Below are 6,000 nucleotides of genomic sequence, written 5' to 3'. Positions count from 1 at the left end.
TTATACTTTAAGTGGGCGCATTGTAGGGTATGCAAATTATCTCTCAATTATCTGTTTGTTTGTTTGTTTGTTTGTTTTTAATGGACATGCGGAAAGTGCAAGCAATTTTCCCAGGCTGATTCAGCCAGTAATGGGGCAGCCTCAGTTCTACATTTGCTCAGCGCTGACCACACAAGAGGCTCAAAAGCAATTTCAGGTCTGCCTCAAATTGGATCATTTTCGAGACAGATCAGGCATGCATTTTCATTTGGCCTACTTTTAATGCATACTTGGCCAAAGTTGGTATCCAAATCTGAATTCAAATTTACAAGTGCCTAGACTCATTCCTTGAGACTATAAGAATGTCGCCATCTCAACTTTCATGGGAGTAAACAGTTATGAAACTGGGTAAAGAATGCTTCAATGAAATATATTGAATGATTAGATTTCTTGTAATGGGGGGAGGGGGGAGACCTGTAAACCTTTGGTTATCTTATGAATAGCATACTATAGAGCAGGGGTCCCTAAGCCCTGGGCTGTGGACCAATACCAGCATGGCCTGTTAGGAACCGGGCTGCACAGCAGGAGGTGAGCAGACCGCGAGCAAACTTCATCTATATTTGCAGCCGCTCCCCAGCACTAGCATCACTGCTTCCGCTCCGCCTCAGATCACCAGGCTTTAGATTCTCTCAGGAGCACCAGTGGTGCCAAAAGTTTGGGGACCACTGCTTTAGAGAGTAGAACATCACTACCAGGCTAGACGATGTAGATAGAAACCGAAATTTCTCTGTGGCAGCCTGAGGTAGTACATGGTTCAGTGACTTACCCAAAACCACTTGGGCCACTTAAGCCGATGTTAGAAACAAGTGCTAAAGACCTTTTTAATTTGTAGTGTTCCAGCTCCATGCTTTTGGGGGACAGTTCAAAGTCTTTCTGAATTGCTGACAACAGGTTTTTCAATTTACCATCAGAAAACAATATCCTGATTTGCGAAACAAAACAAAACAAAATATGCAATTAAAACTATCATATTATTTGAAAAAGCAAAGGAAATTCTGCTCCTATAAATACTAAAGGTCAGAAGCTTCCCTAGATCTCATGGTTGTTTGCATACCCCTTTACAGTAAAACCATCTTGAAACACTAAACCCTAAACATAGCCTGTACATGACAGCAAAGAAACTTTTAGAAAAAGAATAAATTGCTGAATTCAAGCGTGGACTGTAATTTCTTGACGTGGAATGGAAGCAGATGCACCCAACTTAACATGTCATTATTAAATTCACTTCCAACTGGCATTTTCTTCTCTCCTTTTGTGGGAGGGAGGGGTCTGGGCATAAAGCTCTCTTTTCCGTTAATCAAGCAGCCCTGGTTTATTAATTTTTTTTTATGCCATGATAAGCGAATCTTGTGTTGTATGTTAATTATGAATAAAGGTTTAAGCTATAGAGCTAAGTTCTGGATTTTGTCTCTGCTACACCTGGGTTTTTAAGACTAGGCTGTTAAGTTAGTTGGACCACCCCTTCAAAAGCTGTAGGATGTAATAGCCTGTTGTATCTTTAGCATCCTTTAGCACCACTTATTAAAGTATAGCATAAACTTGCACAAGGCAAGCAGCTCACATGTATGGAGAATCTATTATGTGTCAAACCCAGCGCTGGGCACATTGGACTCCTCATAGCTAACCTTTGTACAACCGATGCACGTTAGGCATTTTCCTCACTGTGATGGACCTGAGGAATTGCAGTTCTGGAATGTCACAGAACCCACTCTCCTGTGGTAACAGAGGCAAAGCCAGAATCTCAAAGCTCTTGACCGTTAAGCATGAGCCCTTCACGTGGAAATGTGGAGACCGTCTTACGTAGTCCTTCAGTTTCTGGTAGAGCTGTAGTGAGGGAAGGAGAGGACAGGAACCGAGGGTGCCGTGGTGGAGGTCGGGGTGAGACCTCCATGTGGTCTCACCTAGAGGATGACAATAGGGAGGCGAGAACTTAGAAATAGCCAAGAATGTCACTCTTCAAACTAAATAAAGACGCTGGCAGTTCATGCTTGTGGTTGTGTTGAGAGCCGTATTTCTAGGAACGTGGAGAGAAATATCCAGCGTCCTCCACAGCACACACTGAGGAGCCTGTTGGAGAGAAGCATGCACTCAGGGGGCGAGGGCCCGACTCCAGGGAGCATGAATGTCTATTCCTACTGGCCCAGGAACATTAATTGATTTACCCATGAATCTTGCTCTTATCTTCTCATATAGAACTTTCTATGGTAAGGTAAGAACACTGGACTTGTCTTCAGAATGCCTAGTTTTGGTTCTTGTCATATACCACCTCTGGGACTGATGGGAGGTGACCTCACTTCTCTGTGACTCGGTTTCTTCATCTGCAAAACAGTGTATACCCACTCATATTTCTAGCATGGTAGAGGTCTAAACTCTTCCATCCCAGGTTCCTGAAGTGTTTTTCCATCTTGTGATTATGATCATGTGTCTGTGAGGCTAGTGGGCTATGAGGAAGTCCATGGCTGGAGAACTTTGAACAAAGCTCAAGTGAAGATCAACACACCGAGGCTGAGTTTATATGGATCCTTTGAAGACCTCGCTCTAATATTCTCAGCTGCATATGAAATACAGGCCAATGGGACTTGGGCCTAAAACTGGTGATATATGAACACTTAAAAATATACAAGTCACTAAAAGAAATGGTTCAAATGGCTAATAAATTTGGAACGAATACAAAGAAATACTTTTCCATGCAGAGTGTGGTCGACCTGTGGAATTCGCAGCTGCAGGAGGTAATTGAGTCAAATGCCGTGGGTGGATTTCATAAAGAGTTGGTGTGGCAGACAGCTGCCGAGGCAATGCAAATTGTGCTGTTAAAATTATGCACTGGTTAGGCATTCACCAATTGTAGCAAGGGGGCAGAATTCTCTAGGACTAGAGGTACAAGTGGGGGTAGAAGCTATTTTTACTTGAGAGACCTTTATTTTTTCCAAAGCACTTTCTCATATCACTTCTCTAAAGTAAAAAAAAAAAAAAAAAAAAAAAAATTTTAAAGAAGAAAGTGTCTGTTGAAAGTGAAGCACTGGGTATGGGGATCCTGGTCCTCCGAGCCCATCTAGAACCTTCCTGAATCTTTTCGAAGCTCTCTGGGATTGCTCCAACTCTTAAAACAATGTACGTTCAGATAAAGGGAACAGGAAAGCAGAGAAGTGTCCAGAGATTTTAAAAACATTTTCCTTTAGGACTGATTGGACAGATGTATCAAAATAAGAGGTTCCAACATTCCGCTTTGAAGACAAGGACTAAGTGTTCGTAAGACATAGCCATCCTTCTCCCTGCCTTCCTGTTCTTGGCCCTTGTTCCTGTATTCTGCGATCCTGGTATCAGCAACCATCGAGAGGCAGTGGCCTGGGTTGTTGACCAGATTTTTCTGGCATGGTGTGTGTTGGAGTTAGAAGATAAAGGAATTGTAATGAAGATAATGTGATTTTCCAGAGTATACTGAAAAGCATGAGGTCAAGGCTTGGGAGTGACTCCTAGCCTGGGGACTACAGAAGGTCACCTGGATGCAGATGTTGGCACCTGAGTCCAGGTTGTAGAGCTCTGTGTAGGCCAGTGTTTTATAAAATGAATGCTAGTCCCTTTGTCTGGTCCAAGGTGAGTCTGTATTGCCAATCTCCATGAAGTAGGACTCTTTAGCTCAAGGGGAAGGTAGAACTCACAACGTGTGGTTTTGGTCTTTTTCTCTCCGTGACTTTGTAGTAACAAAAATCTCTACTCTATTCCTTGGGTAAAACAGCTAAAGATTTGTAAAGGACTCCCGACCCTCAAAGACAGATAATGAACAAACCTGCCATCATCTCAGGTCTATAAAAAAAAAAAAGTTTCAGCTCATTCGCATGTTTCTGAGTCAGGAAAACCAGAAACATATTTTTCCAAACACATTTCCACCCTCCCATCATTTTTAAAATCCTGTGTAATTTAAGGGAAATTCAATCCATATGCTTTTGATTTGTTTACACTTGTATCATCAAAATATGTTTTTAAAGAGCTTGCGGAGGTCCCCAAAGGCTCCTCAGCCTTTTAAATGAGCCTTTTAAAGCATTTTTTTCCCCTCTCTTAGTAACAGGAGGTTGCGTGTTGCCAAGGGTAAATGAACTTGAAAATGAAGAGGTTTGTGCTGGGCTCAGAATTTTAAATCTATCACTTCTGCTTGGGGTTTGAATTCTAAAATCGGCTCCCGGAGACTTGTCTTATGTCTGCATTTTTACCCATCACGAAACTAACAGGGACTTTGTTCTGTGATAACTATCGCTGAAGCCAGAGCCAGAGAACCTTCCTCAGAAAGCAAGAAAACAAGATGAAGATAATGTACCCATGTCCCTTCTCCTTTCTAAAGAAAGAAATAGAGAAAGTAAAAAAGGGAGGGAGGAAGAAAAAATGAAAGGAAGAAAACCACCTTTAACAACCACCAAATGTCCCATTCTTCACAGGCCAAATGAACCTGTAAAGTTATCACAAGACAACGGCTGACATCGACCGCATTTTCCTATATCATTAGGACCATTTGCTCTTCTTCACACAGCCCTCCGTATTATGTGGAATCATCGACTCTTAGGGTTGAAAGGGCTTCTTGTTTTTGAGCTGAAGAGACCGAGAGCCAGTTTACACAGTTAGTGAAGGGACAGAACTAGGAACAGAGCTGCTTCCCGAATCTCGATTATCCTACCTTCCTTGGGGCTGCGCTCTCATCCTCCCCGAGCCCATGTTATAGGTGAGTAAATGTAAGTGGTGATTTCAGTGATTCCTTTTCATGAGCAGACTGCCCCTTTATTCTCTCCTTTTGGAATCCCCACATTGTCTAGCATTGTGCTTAGCACAGAGGATGAGACTGATGATTATCTGTTGTGAGAATGATCAATTAGATCCATGTAAACTAGATGAAGAAATCTAGAAGTACACTCACACACACACACACAAACACATACTCACACGCACATATACACCCATCCCCAGGCATCGGGAATTGGGTTTTGCTTGAATTATCTGAGTCTCTCGTTTCTCTGATTTTCCTGTCTAGCCCATTACCTGGCTTTGTCAGATCTTTCGGGCCAAGATATTTCCAGAATAAAGTCATCAACCAGTTCTTTCGTATCAGAAATCAATTAATACTGTGACTCAATAAAACGGAAGAGAAGACAAAATGAAGCTGACAAGTTATTCCACCATCATTACATAATGTGCCCTGTCTGGGTGTTTATACAGCTCTAGCCCCTTATGTTGGGGACGGTGGGCCTGGGGCACCCAACATAAACCTCAATCTGGGCTTTCTACGTTGGCAAAATTCGAACTCATCAGTTTGTCGAAAACCTGTGGACTGGATATGTTCACAAATTTGTGCCTGTGCTGAGATTTCTGATTTCAATCTAATGATGTGTGTGTTCAGTTGAAGCCTTTCATTGTTTCTTGTTAGGAGAATTTGGCCTATAAGAATGGTGTATTTACACGCAATAGAATATACAGATGTCAAATTAAAAGTACACCTGAAAATTATATAATCGTATTAACCAATGTTATCCCAATAAACGTAATTAAAAAAAAAAAAAAAAGAATAGTGTATTTAAGCACTAATGATTCGCCTTGGAAAAAAAATTGGAAATCCAAGTACCATTTTTGCTTTTCTAGGTTCAATAACAACAAAATCCTCCCCCACACACCTATTTAATATGTCAGGCAAAATTTTGGTGGTGATACATTTGTTTGTTTCTTGATCGAGAAATAAATATATATTTCCACATGTTCGTATGTACCTCAAATCTATATGGAGTAAAGTAATTCTATAATAGGCAATGGTCTGCAGGTAACTGGACGTCTCTGTGAATTTCAGAAATCTTCCACCTCTGTAATTAAAAGTGGTTTTCCTCAGAAGACAGAAAAGAACATTGATCACAGAAACAGAGCTCGGTAGTTGCTTTTTTTATCTTTTAGGAGAACCTCAGCCTATGTTTGTATTGCCTCATCTTC

The sequence above is a fragment of the Rousettus aegyptiacus genome, unplaced genomic scaffold (genome assembly GCF_014176215.1).
Source record: "Rousettus aegyptiacus isolate mRouAeg1 unplaced genomic scaffold, mRouAeg1.p scaffold_m13_p_12, whole genome shotgun sequence".
Taxonomy (NCBI): Eukaryota; Metazoa; Chordata; class Mammalia; order Chiroptera; family Pteropodidae; genus Rousettus; species Rousettus aegyptiacus.
Note: the sequence above shows the minus strand (reverse complement) of the source record.